The sequence below is a fragment of the Oncorhynchus keta genome, chromosome 24, assembly GCF_023373465.1.
Source record: "Oncorhynchus keta strain PuntledgeMale-10-30-2019 chromosome 24, Oket_V2, whole genome shotgun sequence".
In the NCBI taxonomy this organism is placed as follows: Eukaryota; Metazoa; Chordata; class Actinopteri; order Salmoniformes; family Salmonidae; genus Oncorhynchus; species Oncorhynchus keta.
In genome coordinates this window covers 12,344,347-12,365,435 of record NC_068444.1, presented here as the reverse complement: position 1 = coordinate 12,365,435, position 21,089 = coordinate 12,344,347, and the positions used below count along the sequence as shown (strand labels likewise).

The 21,089-nt window shown below is 45.4% G+C and overlaps 1 protein-coding gene across 1 annotated transcript in view; it reads right to left on the bottom strand.

Annotated features, from left to right (window-relative positions):
- The window catches only part of LOC127911372 (RNA binding protein fox-1 homolog 3-like), a 1,085,108-nt gene extending 1,068,695 nt beyond the window's left edge, over positions 1-16,413 (bottom strand). The window contains exon 1 of the mRNA XM_052477708.1: positions 16,236-16,413. The gene's annotated coding sequence lies outside the window, so the exon portion shown is untranslated. The remainder of the gene's footprint in view (positions 1-16,235) is intronic.
- Between the last annotated feature and the right edge of the window lie 4,676 nt (positions 16,414-21,089).

Genomic DNA, 21,089 nt, shown 5'->3' with positions numbered 1-21,089 from the left:
ACAGCAAAGACATGCCCTGTGATTGGTTGAGGACAGCGCCCCAAGTCAAAATATTTTTCCACCGGCACAGGTTTCATACATTCACAAATAACGATTAAATATTCACTTACTTTTTGGAAAATCTTCCTCTGATTTGTCATCCAAAGGGTCCCAGCTATAACATGTAGTGTTGTTTTGTTAGATTAAGTACTTCTTTATATCCCAGAAAGTCTGTTCAGTTGGCTAAATCGATTTGAACAATCCACTCGTTCAACAGGCAGAGAAAGGAATCCGAAAATCTACCCCCAAACTTTTGTTTCAACAAGTCAAAATACGTTTCTATTTACTCCTCAGATAGCATAAAATGTAATCAAACTATAATATGTCTTATGGAAAGAAGTATGTTCAATAGGAAACTTTTAGCAGGTGCGTCTAGTCTTCATGGCGCACACAATCACTAATTTCTAAGACTGTGTCCCTGTACTAAAACTGATATTTCTTATTTGTTTTGGAAGTTATAAGCCTGAAACCTTAAACATAGACTGCTGTCACCCTGTGGAAACCATAGGAATTACATCCAAGGAGCTAATTTCCAGTATGCCCTTTTCTTAAATCTAAAAGGATTCAGGTTGGTTTTTCTTTGGATTTTCTCCTACCATATCTATTGTGTTATATTCTCCTACAATATTTTAACATTTCTACAAACTTCAAAGTGTTTCCTTTCCAGTTGTACCAATTATATGCATATCCTGGCTTCAGGGACTGAGCTACAGACAGTTTACTTTGGGCACGTCAGTCAGACAGGAAGTGGAGAAAAAAAGGGACGAGCCTAACCTTAAGAACAAAAATAAATCAGAGAGCAGCAGTGAGATTCACATCAATGCACTGTGTCGATATCAATTACTTCTGTATCAGTGGTGGCTGCACCATTGCTTTTGTCCTCAAGAGTTTATTGTCCAAGTTGGACAATCTTTGGATGCCAACAGCAGTCACACCATTGGAAGACATACAGTTGAAGTCGGAAGTTTACATACACCTTAGCTAAATACATTTAAAGTCAGTTTGACAATTCCTGACATTTAATCCTAGTAAAGATTCCCTGTCTTAGGTCAGTTAGGATCACCACTTTATTTTAAGTATGTGAAATGTCAGAATAATAGAAGAGATAATGACTTATTTCAGCTTTAATTTCTTTCATCACATTCCTAGTGAGTCAGAAGTTAACATACACTCAATTAGTATTTGGTAGCATTGCCTTTAAATTGTTTAACTTGGGTCAAACGTTTTGGGTAGCCTTCCACAAGCTTCCCACAATACGTTGGGTGAATTTGGACCATTTCTTCCTGACAGATCTAGTGTAACTGAATCAGTTTTGTAGGCCTCCTTGCTCGCACTCACTTTTTCAGTTCTGCCCACACATTTTCTACAGGGTTGAGGTCAGGGCTTTGTGATGGCCACTCCAGTACCTTGACTTTGTTGTCCTTAAGCTATTTTGACACAACTTTGGGAAGTATGCTTGTGGTCATTGTCCATTTGGAAGACCCATTTGCGACCAAGCTTTTACTTCCTGACTAATGTCTTGAGATGTTACTGCAATACATCCACATCATTTTCCTCCTTCATGACGCAATCTATTTTGTGAAGGGCACCACTCCCTCCTGCAGCAAAAAACCCCCACAACATGATGCTTCCACCCCCGTGCTTCACGGTTGGGATGGTGTTCTTCAGCTTGCAAGCCTCCCCTTTTTCCTCCAAACATAACAATGGTCATTATGGTTAAAAAGTTATATTTTGTTTCTTCAGACCAGAGGACCCTTCTCCAAAAAGTCCAGTCTTTGTCCCCATGTGCAGTTGCAAATTGTATTCTGGCTTTTCTATGGCGGTTTTGGAGCAATGGCTTCTTCCTTGCTGAGCAGCCTTTCAGGTTATGTCGATATAGGACTCGTTTTACTGTGGATATAGATACTGTTGTACCTGTTTCCTCCAGCATCTCCACAAGGTCCTTTGCTGTTGCTCTGGGATTGATTTGCACTTTTCGCACCAAGTTCGTTCATCTCTAGGAGACAGAACAGGTCTCCTTCCGAGCGGTATGACGGCCGCGTGGTCCCATGGAGTTTATGCTTGCGTACTATTGTTTGTACAGATGAACGTGGTACCTTCAGGCATTTGGAAATTGCTTCCAAGGATGAACCAGACTTGTGGAGGTCTACAATTGTTTTCTGAGGTCTTGGCTGATTTCTTTTGATTTTCTCATTGTGTCAAGCAAAGAGGCACTGAGTTTGAAGGTAGGCCTTGAAATACTTCCACAAGTACACCTCCAATTGACTCAAATGATATCAATTAGACTATCAGAAGCGTCTAAAGCCATGACATAATTTTCTGGAATTTCCAAGCTGTTTAATGGCAGTCAACTTAGTGTATGCAAACTTCTGACCCACTGGAATTGTGAAATAACGTGTCTGTAAACAATTGTGGAACAATGACTCATGTCATGCACAAAGTAGATGTCGTTACCAACTTGCCAAATCTATAGTTTGGTAACAAGAATTTTGTGGAGTGGTTGAAAAAACAAGTTTCAATGACTCCAACCTAAGTGTATGTAAACTTCCGACTTCAACTGTAGCTTGGACTGTAGCCTACGAGCCTTTTCGTTCTTTTTCCCAACAATCCCATCAAATGCATTTGGTGTCAGTGGTCTTTGACTTGTGGTCAGACTTGGTTTAATTTAACTTTGCACCTTTTTTTTTTATGTTGATTCGAACGTCGTTGAGAAAACAGAAAGGTGTCAATTATTATTCAGCAAAATATCCTTTCTAAATGTCAAAGTAATCTTTAATCAGATAATAACATATATATATAATATATTATAATATATATATATATATATTATAATATATATATATATATATATTATAATATATATATATATATATAATAATCTTAGAAGTAATCAGAAAGTGTGTGGAATATAATTACATTTGTTTTGCCTCTCAGAGTTTATATGTAATCCTTTACATGTAATCGTTACTCCCCAACCCTGTGTGTGTGTGTGTGTTCTCTGAGTCAATATATTTATGTGTTCATGTCCAGGAGGTGGGGGAGCAGTCATAAATAAGGTGGTTGGGAGAAAGCTCTCAATTGAACATAATCTCTCTCTCTCTCTCTCTCTCTCTCTCTCTCTCTCTCTCTCTCTCTCTCTCTCTCTCTCTCTCTCTCTCTCTCTCTCTCTCTCTCTCTCTCTCTCTCTCTCTCTCTCTCTCTCTCTCTCTCTCTCTCTCTCTCTCTCTCTCTCTCTCTCTCTCTCTCTCTCTCTCTCTCTCTCTCTCTCTCTCTCTAAAACACATATACACTGAGTGGACAAAACGTTAGGAACACCTGCTCTTTCCATGACACCTGACCAAGTGAAAGCTATGATCCATTATTGATGTCACTCACCTGTTAAATCCACTTTAGTCAGTGTAGATGCAGGGGAGGAGACAGGTGCCTTGAGACATGGATTGTGTATGTGTGCCATTCAGAGGGTGAATGGGCAAGATAAAAGTTCGAAGTGTCTTTGAATGGGGTATGGTGGTAGGTGCCAAGCGCACCGGTTTGATGGTGCCAAGAACTGCAACGCTGCTGGGTTTTTCACGATCAACAGTTTCCCGTGTGTATTAAGAATGGTCCACCATCCATCCAAAGGAAATCCAGCCAACTTGACACAACCGTGGGAAGCATTGAATCAACATGGGTCAGCATCCCTGTGGAATGCTTTCGACACCTTGTAGAGTTCACGCCCTGACGAATTGAGGCTGTTCTGATGGCAAAAGGGGATACAACTCAATATTAGGAAGGTGTTTCTAATGTTTTGAACACTCTGTGTGACGGGGATGGCCAAGGAGAGGTCTGGTTATCGCAATGTACGGCATACCCAGCTAGCACATTTGGTTCCTTGGAAGTTGTGGGAACGTACGTGTTTGGTTTGTCATTTGTTCTGGAAACGAAGCCACGTTTCCTGTCCATTAAAACGGGAACGTCTTTCTAACGTTCTGGGAATGGAAGTGAACATTTCGCCTGTTCTGAGAACATACCATTTTTCAGTTGCAGGAAGATTCCTGAATGTTTTCTTGGGAGGTTTTATTAACGTTCTGACAATGGAATTATGTTATTTGAAAGGATTTAAATAATGTTTCTGAAACCATGTTCCGTTAAGACTTTTAATAACACACACATTGCAAAAATCACTGAAGCTGGAGACCCTGCCTCACTAACTGTGTGAATTTCAGTACAGAGCAGCTTACAGATCACTGCACCTGTACATAGCCCATCTGTAAATAGCCCATCCAAGTACCTCATCCCCAAGCTGTTATTTATTTTTTTGTTCCTTGCACACAATGTTTATAGACTTTTTCTCTGTTGTGTTAGTGACTGTATATTTGATTATTCCATGTGTAACTCTGAGTTGTTGTTTGTGTCACACTGCTTTGCTTTTATCTTGGCCAGGTAACAGTTGTAAAATGAGAACTTGTTCTCAACTAGCCTACCTGGATAAATAAAGGTGATTTATTTTTATTTTTATAAAACACTGCCAGTTTAGGTTAACTGTTTTTAACTCCAGGCACAGACAGGACACATGGATATTAATTTGCATTAGGCATTAAACATGTGGCACCGCGTTCGTGAGATTCAAACCTGTGATTTTCTTTTCTCTCTCCATGAAATTAGTTCATGGCGCTAGCATGTCCTGCTTTTTTAACCAACACAAAGCTTTCATTTTAGTTTATTCAAACAGACCCATTTCAAAGGAAAAAAGCACACATTATGATCAGGTTTGGCCAATTAGTGGGCACACCTGAACATATTTAATAAGATAGAGGATAGAGAGATTTGTTGACACTGATAACAGACTGTGTGTTTTTAAATACTATTACTCATGTTCTCTGAACATTACTAAAGTTTTCTGGTTTTAATGGAAAGTTTTGTTAACGTTCTCAGAACAATTTGAGAACATGACTTTAATTAGAACCATGACGAAACCTATAGGAAATGTTATGCTGAAGTACTGAAATTCACACACAACAATGTTGTTTCTTAACATTCTCTGAATTATTTGAGAACATTCCCAAATATCAAACTAGTTGGACAACGTTAATAAAACATTACCAAAATGGAAATTAAATGTAACCATGTTTGAACGTTTAGGAAACGTTCTGTTAAGTAATTATATACCAAGAAAATGTTATTTTGTTGTTCCTTAATTGTGCTGAGAATGTTCCAAAGCCAAGAAACTACCACTGAGGAAGTACAGTTCCGCTCAGCCCAGTCAAAACTGTTCGCTGCTCTGGCCCCCAATGGTGGAACAAACTCCCTCACGACGCCAAGACAGCGGAGTCAATCACCACCTTCCGGAGACACCTGAAACCCCACCTCTTTAAGGAATACCTAGGATAGGATAAAGTAATCCTTCTCACCCCCCTTAAAAGATTTAGATGCACTATTGTAAAGTGGCTGTTCCACTGGATGTCATAAGGTGAATGCACCAATTTGTAAGTCGCTCTGGATAAGAGCGTCTGCTAAATGACTTAAATGTAATGTAAATGTAAACTATCCTGTATCATTTCCAGAAGGTTGTAGGAAGGTTGTATGCAAAATAACCACAGGACAACCACGCTCTCTCACCAAGCTCTAAGAAAATATGGTTCTTAGAATGTTTTGTGCAAGCTGGGTAGTGCTCTGAACCAACAAACCTGATAATTCCAAAATGAAACATGGAGAATTGGAACATAGACAATTATGTATTGAATGGATTATATTCTATAGAACATGGAATTCTCAGTAATCTATTGAACAGAACACTGAAAATTCCAGATTGGAACATAGACAATTCTAGAATGGAACTCAGAGTTCTGTTCTAATCGTTGTCTATACACCCACTCAATGAGTGGAACGTCTCTTTCTCTCACACACACGCACACGCACACACACACACACACACACACACACACACACACACACACACACACACACACACACACACACACACCTGTGCTGAGGAAAGGAGCTTTCTCTCACGATTGTGGTAATGCAGTTAACACCTCGTTCACATGTAAATCTCAGTGTACACTCAGCTGTCTTAACCTACTCTCCTCTCTCTAAAGCCATTCAATACAGCCTGTGAGTACAGCCTCATCGCTCTTTCTCTCAATACAGACAGACAGGCAGGAGAACCATACTCTGTCCATCAGCATCTTAAATGGCACACTAATTCCCTATTTAGGACACTACTTCCCTGTATCTTAAACTACAAAAGTGGTGCACTACATAGGAGAAGAGGGTGCCACTAGACACAAAACTATGTACAGCCCTCGCTCTGATACAACAACAATCTCTCTCAGGGTAGATTATGGTGAAGGAGAACTGAGCTTTCTGCATATTGTTATAGAATCATAAAATATACCAGTCAAGACAACTGAACAAATAGAGAAGAACACTGTCTAACTCATCTTTATGTAATAATGAGTAAAGCTGGATGTTGTTGGATGTTGCTTTGCTGACGCACAAAATAAAACATCATATTTGGAGATTTAAATTAAGATATAATACACTATGTAAAGTCTACAACAATAAGGACTGTAGGGTTAGTCAGTGTATATATATATATTTATATATATATACACTGTATAAGCAGCCCGTTTATAATCAGTCTAATCGGTTACTTAGATGGATTAAATGTTTAATTAAAATATTCAACAAATAATTAATTATACGAAGTGTTTGATATGGGAAGATTTGGGGTTTATTTCAGAATGACGCAAAAGGATGTAATTGCATGCAAATATTTTTAAGCAAAAATGTTTTGTAGTCTAATTCCATTCTCTCTCTCTCTGCATAGAGCAATCTGTCTGTTCTCTATTTACAGCCAGTGGAACATTCTACTGCAATGTTCTGTTTGATAGCATTTAGCGCGCACACACACACACACACACACACACACACACACACACACACACACACACACACACACACACACACACACACACACACACACACACACACACACACACACACACACACACACACACACACACACACACACACACACACACACACACACACACACACACACACACACTATATCCCTAAAGCCTTTGTATAGCTTCCTGTCTAAAGTAAGGGCCTCCAGGGGATATGGCTCCTATTATTACTGTCCTCACCGAGACAGGCAAACACTCTCTCATCCCCTCACACACGCTCACGCACACACACACACACACACACACACACACACACACACACACACACACACACACACACACACACACACACACACACACACACACACACACACACACACACACACACACACACACACACACACACCCACACGCACACACAACCTCGAACAGATGAAAACTAAAAAGGTATCTTCACAGGCTATAATTTTCTAAACCTCAAAACTCACATCACACACGTCTCCGTAGCTCCACATAGAAAAGCCTTGTTATGTACGACTACAAAGAAATACAGTGATATGCTGAGAAATCGGCCTACAGAGAAATGCATACGCTTCAGACACCTTGTCTACCACACTCCCCAGTTACAGTGCCTTCAGAAAAGTATTCATACCCCTTGACCTATTCCACATTTCGTTGTGTTACAGCCTGGAAAGAATCCGCAGAAGGAATACACCCGGATCATCGTATCAAATACATTTTTATTGGTAACATACAACATATTTAGCCAATGTTATTGCGGGTGTAGCAAAATGGTTGTGTTCCTAGCTCCAACAGTACAGTAATATTTAACTATTCACAACAATAGACACAAATGGAGTTAAGAGATATATAAATATTAGGACGAGCATCGTTGGAGTGGCATTGACTAAAGTAGAGTAGATAAGAATAAGGTATATACATATGAAATGAGGAAAGCAGAATGTAAACATTGTTTAAATGACTAGTGACCAGTGATTCCAAGTCTATGTATATGGGGCAGCAGCCTGTAAGGTGCAGATTTGCGTAACCGGGTGTAGCCAGCTAGTGATGACTATTTATCAGTTTGATGGCTTTGAGATAGAAGCTGTTTTTCAGTCTCTCGGTCCCAGGTTTGAGGCACCTGTTCTGACCTCGCCTTCTGGACGGTAGCTCGGTGAACAGGCAGTGGTTCGGGTGGGTGAAGTCCTTGATTATCTTTTTGGCCTTCCTGTGACATCGGGTGCTGTCGGTGTCCTGGTTGGCAGGCGGTGTGCCCCCGGTGATGCGTTGGGCAGACCTCATGTCACGTCTACTCCCGCTTCTCTCATCCGGTGTTCTACATCGCTGGTCTACTAACCAACGGTCCTGGGATCCATCATTACGCGCACCTGGCGTCAATCATTACGTGCTCCGGTACGTCATCACGGGGCACACCTGGACTCCATAACCTCACTTATTACCTCCCCTGTATCTGGCATTCCCTTATGTTCCTCCCCCAGTCAGTATTGATCTTGTGTTCATGTAAAGACACTACTGTTATGGTGTCTAGTTCCATTTTTGTTGTTTTATTAAACGTTTTACGCGCACCTGCTTCTGGACTCACAGCGCCTTTGTTACACCGCACCACCCTCAGAGAGCCCTGCGGATGCGGGCAGTGCAGTTGCCGTACCAGGCGGTGATACATCCTGACAGGATGCTCTCAATTGTGCATCTGTAAAGGTTTCTGAAGATCTTAGGGGCCAAGCCGAATTTCTTCAGCCTCCTGAGGTTGAAGAGGCGCTGCCTTCTTCACCACACTGTCTGTGTGGGTGGACCGTTTCAGATCGGCAGTGATGTGTACGCCGAGGAACTTGAAGCTTTTCACCTTCTCCACTGTGGTCCCGTCGATGTGAATAGGGGCTAGCTCGCTCTGCTGTTTCCTGAAGTTCACGATCAACTCTTTCGTTTTGTTGACGTTAAGGGAGAGGTTATTTTCCTGTCACCACTCCGCCAGGGGCCTCACCTGCTCACTGTAGGCTGTCACATCATTGTTTGTATTCAGGCCTTCAACTGTTGTATGCAAACTTGATGATTCAGTTGGAGACATGGTCATGGAGTCATGGGTGAACAGGGAGTACAGGAGGATCAGCAAAGTGGAGGTGTTCCCTATGTTCACCACCTGGGGAGGCCAATCAGGAAGTCCAGGACCCAGTTGCACAGGGTGGGGATTGAGACCAGGCCCCAAGCTTAATGATGAGCTTGGAGGGTACTACGGTGTTGAATGCGTAGCTACAGTCAATGACCAGCATTCTTACATGGGTATTCATCTTGTCCAGATGGGACAGGGCAGTGTGCAGTGTAATGTCAAATGCATCGTCTGTGGATCTATTGGGGCGGTAAGCAAATTGGAGTGGGTCTAGGTTGTCAGTTAAGGTAGAGGTGATATGATCCTTAACTAGTCTCTCAAAGAACTTCATGATGACAGAAGTGAGTTCTACGGGCGATTAGTCATTTAGCTCAGTTACCTTTGCTTTCTTGGTTACAAGAACAATGGTGGACATCTTAAAGCATGTGGGGACAGCAGACTGGGCTAGGGAGAGATTGAATATGTCCATAATCACTCCAGCCAGCTGGTCTGTACAAGCTCTGAGGATACGGCAAAGGGATGCCGTCTGGGCCGGCTGCCTTGCGAGGGTTAACATGTTTAAATGACTTCGTCACGTCGGCCACAGAGAACGAGAGCCCACCGTCCTTGGGTGGCACTGTGTTATCCTCAAAAGCAGGCGAATAAAATGTTTAGCTTGTCCTGGAGACAAAGACGTGTCCGCGACGTGGCTGGTTTCCCTTTTAGTCCGTGATTGTCTATAGACCCTGCCACATCAGTCTTGTGTCTGAGCCATTGAATTGCGACTCCACTTTGGCTCTGCACTTACGTTTTGCCTTAACGACACTGATTGTATTGATTGTACAAAATACTGCACAGTTGCTTTGGAGCTAGAAGTAGAACTTCGATGTCTGTCGGCGCCATCTTGCCTGATCACCCGCAAACACAGTTCACTTTAAGTGCAGCCACAGGCAAACAGCATGATCACTTTGCTCGTTGCCACCCTAGATTCTATTGACGCACCGGTGCGTCAATCTATCAAACATAATTTAAAAAAAATCCCCATCAAAATCCATCAGTTTTGAATGGTCTGCGTCATCCAACGCATCCTCCTATGTCGCCCTTCCTAATCCGCGGTGGAAATAAGCAGAGTTACAGCGCTCTCTGTCAGACCAGGAGACATCCCTAACATTTGCAGCATCCCAAACACAATGGAATGGGGAGACTCTCACGAGATCTGTGTTTTCCGTTTTGTTCTACGACTCACCAATGGAAGTAAAGGGTTAAAAACTTGGAAAAATAGATATACTGTATTTTTTTTTACTGTGATTTTTGCCATTTATGAATGTATTATTCAATGCGTTGCTATGGGCAATATTGCGAAAGGCCAAATTCGTCATAATATTTAGGCTTGCCCTAACAAAGTGCTTGACTACTTATTGACTCAAGAATTATGACCTGTCTAGGGAAGGGGGTGAGAACCATGAGTCTACTAGGTTTTCTATTGAACTCAATGTACCCAGAGGAGGACAGAAGCTAGCTGTCCTTAGGCTACACCATGATGCTAACCCAGAGAGTGCTGTTGAGGCTGCAGTAGAACTTCATTGAAAAACAGTGGGTTTTAATCAGTTATTTGGTGATATTTAGTATAGTTTTATCTAAAAATTATAACTTTTTTAATGTTTCACTATTTTTATGTTTATGAAATTCACTGAACAGAATGATCCTCCCTTTCCAGCCTCCACTGCTTTGTAGCGACTGAGTGTATAGATACACCATCCAAAGTGTAATTAATAACTTCACCATGCTCAAATGAATATTCAAAGTGTGCTCTTTTTTACCCATAGGTGCCCTTCTTTGCGAGGCATTGGAAAACCTCCCTGGTCTTTGTGGTTGAATCTGTGTTTGAAATTCACTGCTCAACTGAGGGACCTTACGGATAATTGTATGTGTGGGGTAAATAGATGCGGTAGTCATAAACAAACCATGTTAAACGTTATTACTGCACATAGAGTGATTCCTGCCATTTATTATGTGACTTGTTAAGCAAAATAGTATACCTGAGCATATTTAGGCTTGCCCTAGCATATTTAGGCTTGCCCAAGCATATTTAGGCTTGCCCTAACATATTTTAGGCTTGCCCTAGCATATTTAGGCTTGCCCTAGCATATTTTAGGCTTGCCCTAGCATATTTAGGCTTGCCCAAGCATATTTAGGCTTGCCCTAACATATTTAGGCTTGCCCTAGCATATTTAGGGCTTGCCCTAGCATATTTAGACTTGCCCTAGCATATTTAGGCTTGCCCAAGCATATTTAGGCTTGCCCTAACATATTTAGGCTTGCCCAAGCATATTTAGACTTGCCCTAACATATTTAGGCTTGCCCTAGCATATTTAGACTTGCCCTAGCATATTTAGGCTTGCCCAAGCATATTTAGGCTTGCCTAGCATATTTAGGCTTGCCTAGCATATTTAGGCTTGCCCTAGCATATTTAGGCTTGCCCTAGCATATTTAGACTTGCCCTAGCATATTTAGGGCTTGCCCTAGCATATTTAGACTTGCCCTAGCATATTTAGGCTTGCCCTAGCATATTTAGACTTGCCCTAGCATATTTAGGCTTGCCCTAGCATATTTAGACTTGCCCTAGCATATTTAGGCTTGCCCTAACATATTTAGACTTGCCCTAGCATATTTAGGCTTGCCCTAGCATATTTAGACTTGCCCTAGCATATTTAGGCTTGCCCTAGCATATTTAGACTTGCCCTAGCATATTTAGACTTGCCCTAGCATATTTAGGCTTGCCCTAGCATATTTAGACTTGCCCTAGCATATTTAGGCTTGCCCTAGCATATTTAGACTTGCCCTAGCATATTTAGGCTTGCCCTAGCATATTTAGACTTGCCCTAGCATATTTAGGCTTGCCCTAGCATATTTAGACTTGCCCTAGCATATTTAGGCTTGCCCTAACATATTTAGACTTGCCCTAGCATATTTAGACTTGCCCTAGCATATTTAGACTTGCCCTAGCATATTTAGACTTGCCCAAACAACATAGTTGACTACTTATTGACTCAAGACATTTTAGCTTTTCATTTTTTGAAATTTGTAAAAACATAATTCCACTTTGACAATATGGGGTATTGTGATGTCATGATGGGGTATTGCGATGTCATGATGGGTATTGTGATGTCATTATGGGGTATTGTGTGTAGGGCAGTAACACAACATCTAAATTTACCCATTCTAAATTCAGGCTGGAACAACAAAATATGGAAAAAGTCAAAGGTTATGAATTCTTTCTGAAGGCGCTGTGAGCCCAGAATCTACCAGCAAACACTGAGATACCGTACACACACTACCCCACACATTCTCAGAGATACACCCTCTCAGAGATACACACACTCTCAGAGATACACCCTCTCAGAGATACACACACTCTCAGAGATACACACACTCTCAGAGATACACACACTCTCAGAGATACACACACTCTCAGAGATACACACCCTCTCAGAGATACACACCCTCTCAGAGATACACACCCTCTCAGAGATACACACACTCTCAGAGATACACACACTCTCAGAGATACACACACTCTCAGAGATACACACTCTCAGAGATACACACACTCTCAGAGATACACACACTCTCAGAGATACACACACTCTCAGAGATACACACACTCTCAGAGATACCGTACACACACTCCTGCAGACACTCTCATTGCAAACAGCAGAACACCCCTACAGATACACACACCCCCACAGATACACACACTCTGGCAGATTCACACCCACACACACACACTCACTCTTTACAGATACATACGCTCCTGCTCACAAACACACTCCTTGACGACAAACACTTATGCCAATGTACGGTACACCCGGCCCTGATGACATGCTAACGGCCCACGGACGTTTTTCTGTGAGCTCTTGGTCTAGAAAGACAGAATGTGACAAATGACTAAATGTATTTGACTCCACAAAGAAGGTCCATTGCGTTTTAATTTACTATAATAACTCTTTTCACATGGACTGGATTGAATATAGAGAAAATGTGTTCTATGCACACCCTGTCACGCTAGATATGTGTACCACACACACACAACACTTCTGACTACCAAAGACAAAAGAGTTGGAAAAAGTCCTCAGGAATCGTAATATTCCCCCCATGTCTCTCTCTCTCTCTCTCTCTCTCTCTCTCTCTCTCTCTCTCTCTCTCTCTCTCTCTCTCTCTCTCTCTCTCTCTCTCTCTCTCTCTCTCTCTCTCTCTCTCTCTCTCTCTCTCTCTCTCTCTCTCTCTCTCTCTCTCTCTCTCTCTCTCTCTCTCACAAACACACGACTTCTGCAGAAGTCGGCTCCTCTCCTTGTTCGTTCAACGGTCGACGTCCCCCGGCTTTCTAGCCGTCGCCGCTCCATTTTTCATGTATCCATTTGTTTTGTCTTGTTCCATTACACACCTGGTTTTCATTCCCCAATCAATCCACATGTATTTATTCCTCTGTTCCCCATCATGTCTTTGTGTAAGATTGTTTGTGTTACGCGTATTTTGGATTTGTTGATATTGTTGTACTTTTTGAAGGTGTTCCGTGTTTGGGCACATTTTATGTTACTTTGTGCTGTCATTTTGGACCGGAATAAAAAAGTGTGTTCACTACACTCTGCTCTGCTCTCCTGCACCTGACTTCGCTTCCAATACACACTCCTAACTCTGATTCTGAGTTGGAAAAAGTCCTCAGGAATCTTAATATTCCCCCATGTCTGTGTCTGTGTCTGTGTCTGTGTCTGTGTCTGTGACTGTGACTGTGTCTGTGACTGTGACTGTGACTGTGTCTGTGCCTGTCTGTGCTCTCTCTCTCTCTCTCTCTCTCTCTCTCTCTCTCTCTCTCTCTCTCTCTCTCTCTCTCTCTCTCTCTCTCTCTCAACACTGCACTCTACATCTTATCCCTCCTGCTCAACCACTATCCCTGTATCTTTTATAAAAGAGAAGTGAAACGCGAAAATTAATATATCTCATCTTACTGTGATGTCAGTGTGCTACACGGGTGATTCCACAAATCAGAGGCTTCGCTTCATTACGGTAGGTAGGATAGAGTAGGTAGGGTAGGATAGAGTAGGTAGGGTAGGATAGAGTAGGTAGGGTAGGATAGAGTAGGTAGGGTAGGATAGAGTAGGTAGGGTAGGATAGAGTAGGTAGGGTAGGATAGAGTAGGTAGGGTAGGATAGAGTAGGTAGGGTAGGATAGAGTAGGTAGGGTAGGATAGAGTAGGTAGGGTAGGATAGAGTAGGTAGGGTAGGATAGAGTAGGTAGGGTAGGATAGAGTAGGTAGGGTAGGATAGAGTAGGTAGGGTAGGATAGAGTAGGTAGGGTAGGATAGAGTAGGTAGGGTAGGATAGAGTAGGTAGGGCAGGATAGAGCAGGTAGGGTAGGATAGAGTAGGTAGGGTAGGATAGAGTAGGTAGGGTAGGATAGAGTAGGTAGGGTAGGATAGAGTAGGTAGGGTAGGATAGAGTAGGTAGGGCAGGATAGAGTAGGTAGGGTGGGATAGAGTAGGTAGGGTAGGATAGAGTAGGTAGGGTAGGATAGAGTAGGTAGGGCAGGATAGAGCAGGTAGGGCAGGATAGAGCAGGTAGGGCAGGATAGAGCAGGTAGGGCAGGATAGAGTAGGTAGGGTAGGATAGAGTAGGTAGGGTAGGATATAGTAGGTAGGGCAGGATAGAGTAGGTAGGGTAGGATAGAGTAGGTAGGGTAGGATATAGTAGGTAGGGTGGGATAGAGTAGGTAGGGTGGGATAGAGTAGGTAGGGTAGGATAGAGTAGGTAGGGTAGGATAGAGTAGGTAGGGTAGGATAGAGTAGGTAGGGTAGGATAGAGTAGGTAGGGTAGGATAGAGTAGGTAGGGTAGGATAGAGTAGGTAGGGTAGGATAGAGTAGGTAGGGTAGGATAGAGTAGGTAGGGTAGGATAGAGTAGGTAGGGTAGGATAGAGTAGGTAGGGTAGGATATAGTAGGTAGGGTAGGATATAGTAGGTAGGGTAGGATAGAGTAGGTAGGGTAGCCGGTGGGAGATATCGATTGTTTCACGTGAACAATAATACAACATGCAGGACTAGTCAATATGTCAGAAAGTGTAAGACTGGAGAATCACTCAAGTCCCAGATACAAAGTCTCACTGACTCATATTCAGACACATGCACCAGTAACTGTGCTCACACACACACGCTGTATACTCATTGGACATTATGTTTTGAGGTTTACGTCGGTCCTGGACCTTGTATCTTGGTGTCGGCTGTGTCTTGTGTCTGTTTCTGACGTTGCGGATGGACTACTTCACATTGGTTTACTGTGGTATATCACAAACATTACACACAGGTACTGTAAGCACAAACACACACACACACACACATGCACATATATTCACACACGTACGTCCGCAGCCCAGTGATGTCTCAGTCAAAACGAATACGTGTGAACAAGCTAAAACATCCATGAAAATACTTTTCCAGCAAAAAGCATGAAATCAACTCAAAAATATAATCTGTACATCGTTCTGTTTTTAGGAAGATTCCGTGGTGATGTAATGCAATGTTACATTGTTCTGCAGAGTACATAAAAGCGTGTGGCCTTCACACAGATTTTCCCTAATGTATTCGTGTGAAGAAATGTTTGACAGTGATAGAGACGTGTGTGTGCATTTGTGCGTATCTTCTGCATGCGTGTGCGTGTGTGTGTGTGTGTGTGTGTGTGGGTGTGTGTGTGTGTGTGTGTGTGTGTGTGTGTGTGTGTGTGTGTGTGTGTGTGTGTGTGTGTGTTCATACACTTGTGCGTGTGTGTATACTAGTTTTGTATGACCGTTAGTATAACTAGTGTGTGTGACTGTTCCTGCTTCTCTGTACAGTTACCACTATACCTGCTCTACAATGTGTGTGTACAGTGTGTCTACAGTGTGTGCATGTAGTGTGTGTGTACAGTTTGGGTGTACAGTGTGTATCTACAGTATGTTTCTACAGTGTGTGTGTGTACAGTGTTTGTGTAGTGTGTGTATACAGTTTGTGTCTACAGTATGTTTCTACAGTGTGTGTGTGTGTACAGTGTGTGTGTGTACAGTGTGTGTCTACAGTATGTTTCTACACTGTGTGTCATTCCTCCATGAGAAACACAGCTAGTGCAGTACAGTGGTAAAATATATAGAAAGAGAAAATAAAAGAGTACTCACAGTTAGTCGTGGACTCCGAGTCGTCTCTCTTCTCTCTCTGTCCTGTTACTGAGCGCTGGCTCTCACTCTGCTGCTATTCTGTCTCTCTCTATCTCTCTCTCCCTCTCCACTGCTATCCCTGCACTGGACACACACACACACACACTTAAGTCACACGCTGCTCTGCTCTCCTCCGCTACCAAAGGAAGTGCTCAGATCAACAGAACGAGAGAGAGCGAGTGATTGAGAAAGCGTGTAAGCGAGAGTGAGAGAAAAGTGGGCGAGCGAGAGAGAGAGAGAGAGGAGGAGGAAGAGGAGGGAGGAGGAGGGAGGAGGAGGGGGAAGAGGAGGAGTAGGAGAGGGGAAGAGGAGGAGTAGGAGGAAGAGATGATGATGAGGAGGAGGAGACAGGAGGAAGAGGAAGAGAGGGGAGGAGGAGGAGAGTGGAAGAGGAGGGGAGGACTGTGTGTATCTGAAGTGATATGTTAGCCAGTGTATGAATCAGGAAGAGATGATTCAGATACTCTACTGTTACTAGCGTGTCCCAGTAGCGAGGGTCTAGTGTACTGTGCCTGTGTGTGAGCGCTCACACATCGCTTGGAGCCCCCATCACATTTGCAGATTCACATTTAAGAAACCTCCACCTTTGAATATCTCACTTTCACATATGGAATTGCAAGTTCTGTTTAAAATGTACGAAACTTTAAGATGTGTAAATCTAGTTCACATGTGGTGGTGAAATAGTATTATGCTCCTCACACGTGAACATTTTTTTTTTTTTTTTTTTAACCTTTATTTAAATAGGCAAGATCAGTTAAGAACAAATTCTTATTTTCAATGACGGCCTAGGAACAGTGGGTTAACTGCCTGTTCAGGGGCAGAACAACAGATTTGTACCTTGTCAGCTCAGGGGTTCGAACTTGCAACGTTCCGGTTACTAGTCCAACGCTCTAACCACTAGGCTACGCTGCCGCCCCTACACTCTAACCACTAGGCTACGCTGTCGCCCCTACACTCTAACCACTAGGCTACGCTGTCGCCCCTACACTCTAACCACTAGGCTACGCTGCCACCCCTACACTCTAACCACTAGGCTACGCTGCCACCCCTACACTCTAACCACTAGGCTACGCTGCCGTCCCTACACTCTAACCACTAGGCTACGCTGCCGTCCCTACACTCTAACCACTAGGCTACGCTGCCGTCCCTACACTCTAACCACTAGGCTACGCTGCCACCCCTACACTCTAACCACTAGGCTACGCTGCCGTCCCTACACTCTAACCACTAGGCTACGCTGCCGTCCCTACACTCTAACCACTAGGCTACGCTGCCACCCCTACACTCTAACCACTAGGCTACGCTGTCGCCCCTACACTCTAACCACTAGGCTACGCTGCCGTCTCTACACTCTAACCACTAGGCTACGCTGCCACCCCTACACTCTAACCACTAGGCTACGCTGCCACCCCTACACTCTAACCACTAGGCTACGCTGCCACCCCTACACTCTAACCACTAGGCTACCCTACCGTCCCTACACTCTAACCACTAGGCTACGCTGCCGCCCCTACACTCTAACCACTAGGCTACCCTACCGTCCCTACACTCTAACCACTAGGCTACGCTGCCGCCCTACACTCTAACCACTAGGCTACGCTGCCACCCCTATACTCTAACCACTAGGCTACGCTGCCGCCCCTACACTCTAACCACTAGGCTACGCTGCCACCCCTACACTCTAACCACTAGGCTACGCTGCCACCCCTACACTCTAACCACTAGGCTACGCTGCCACCCCTACACTCTAACCACTAGGCTACGCTGCCACCCCTACACTCTAACCACTAGGCTACGCTGCCGCCCCTACACTCTAACCACTAGGCTACGCTGCCACCCCTACACTCTAACCACTAGGCTACGCTGCCACCCCTACACTCTAACCACTAGGCTACGCTGCCGCCCCTACACTCTAACCACTAGGCTACGCTGCCACCCCTACACTCTAACCACTAGGCTACGCTGCCGCCCCTACACTCTAACCACTAGGCTACGCTGCCACCCCTACACTCTAACCACTAGGCTACGCTGCCACCCCTACACTCTAACCACTAGGCTACCCTACCGTCCCTACACTCTAACCACTAGGCTACGCTGCCGCCCCTACACTCTAACCACTAGGCTACGCTGCCACCCCTACACTCTAACCACTAGGCTACGCTGCCACCCCTACACTCTAACCACTAGGCTACGCTGCCGCCCCTACACTCTAACCACTAGGCTACGCTGCCACCCCTACACTCTAACCACTAGGCTACGCTGCCACCCCTACACTCTAACCACTAGGCTACGCTGCCACCCCTACACTCTAACCACTAGGCTACGCTGCCACCCCTACACTCTAACCACTAGGCTACGCTGCCGTCCCTACACTCTAACCACTAGGCTACGCTGCCAACCCTACACTCTAACCACTAGGCTACGCTGCCACCCCTACACTCTAACCACTAGGCTACGCTGCCACCCCTACACTCTAACCACTAGGCTACCCTGCCACCCCTACACTCTAACCACTAGGCTACGCTGCCACCCCTACACTCTAACCACTAGGCTACGCTGCCACCCCTACACTCTAACCACTAGGCTACGCTGCCACCCCTACACTCTAACCACTAGGCTACGCTGCCACCCCTACACTCTAACCACTAGGCTACGCTGCCACCCCTACACTCTAACCACTAGGCTACGCTGCCACCCCTACACTCTAACCACTAGGCTACGCTGCCGTCCCTACACTCTAACCACTAGGCTACGCTGCCGTCCCTACACTCTAACCACTAGGCTACGCTGCCACCCCTACACTCTAACCACTAGGCTACGCTGCCGTCCCTACACTCTAACCACTAGGCTACGCTGCCACCCCTACACTCTAACCACTAGGCTACGCTGCCGTCCCTACACTCTAACCACTAGGCTACGCTGCCGTCCCCACACTCTAACCACTAGGCTACGCTGCCGCCCTACACTCTAACCACTAGGCTACGCTGCCACCCCTACACTCTAACCACTAGGCTACGCTGCCGTCCCTACACTCTAACCACTAGGCTACGCTGCCACCCCTACACTCTAACCACTAGGCTACCCTACCGTCCCTACACTCTAACCACTAGGCTACGCTGCCGTCCCTACACTCTAACCACTAGGCTACGCTGCCGCCCCTACACTCTAACCACTAGGCTACGCTGCCACCCCTACACTCTAACCACTAGGCTACGCTGCCACCCCTACACTCTAACCACTAGGCTACCCTACCGTCCCTACACTCTAACCACTAGGCTACGCTGCCGCCCTACACTCTAACCACTAGGCTACGCTGCCGCCCCTACACTCTAACCACTAGGCTACGCTGCCACCCCTACACTCTAACCACTAGGCTACGCTGCCACCCCTACACTCTAACCACTAGGCTACGCTGCCACCCCTACACTCTAACCACTAGGCTACGCTGCCACCCCTACACTCTAACCACTAGGCTACGCTGCCGTCCCTACACTCTAACCACTAGGCTACGCTGCCACCCCTACACTCTAACAACTAGGCTACGCTGCCACCCCTACACTCTAACCACTAGGCTACGCTGCCACCCCTACACTCTAACCACTAGGCTACCCTGCCACCCCTACACTCTAACCACTAGGCTACGCTGCCACCCCTACACTCTAACCACTAGGCTACGCTGCCACCCCTACACTCTAACCACTAGGCTACGCTGCCACCCCTACACTCTAACCACTAGGCTACGCTGCCACCCCTACACTCTAACCACTAGGCTACGCTGCCACCCCTACACTCTAACCACTAGGCTACGCTGCCACCCCTACACTCTAACCACTAGGCTACGCTGCCGTCCCTACACTCTAACCACTAGGCTACGCTGCCGTCCCTACACTCTAACCACTAGGCTACGCTGCCACCCCTACACTCTAACCACTAGGCTACGCTGCCGTCCCTACACTCTAACCACTAGGCTACGCTGCCACCCCTACACTCTAACCACTAGGCTACGCTGCCGTCCCTACACTCTAACCACTAGGCTACGCTGCCGTCCCTACACTCTAACCACTAGGCTACGCTGCCGCCCCTACACTCTGACCACTAGGCTACGCTGCCACCCCTACACTCTAACCACTAGGCTACGCTGCCGTCCCTACACTCTAACCACTAGGCTACGCTGCCACCCCTACACTCTAACCACTAGGCTACCCTACCGTCCCTACACTCTAACCACTAGGCTACGCTGCCGTCCCTACACTCTAACCACTAGGCTACGCTGCCGCCCCTACACTCTAACCACTAGGCTACCCTGCCGCCCCTACACTCTAACCACTAGGCTACGCTGCCGTCCCTACACTCTAACCACTAGGCTACCCTGCCGCCCCTACACTCTAACCACTAGGCTACGCTGCCGCCCTACACTCTAACCACTAGGCTACGCTGCCACCCCTACACTCTAACCACTAGGCTACGCTGCCGTCCCTACACTCTAACCACTAGGCTACCCTGCCGCCCCTACACTCTAACCACTAGGCTACGCTGCCACCTCTACACTCTAACCACTAGGCTACGCTGCCACCCCTACACTCTAACCACTAGGCTACGCTGCCGTCCCTACACTCTAACCACTAGGCTACGCTGCCACCCCTACACTCTAACCACTAGGCTACGCTGCCACCCCTACACTCTAACCACTAGGCTACGCTGCCACCCCTACACTCTAACCACTAGGCTACCCTGCCACCCCTACACTCTAACCACTAGGCTACGCTGCCACCCCTACACTCTAACCACTAGGCTACGCTGCCGCCCCTACACTCT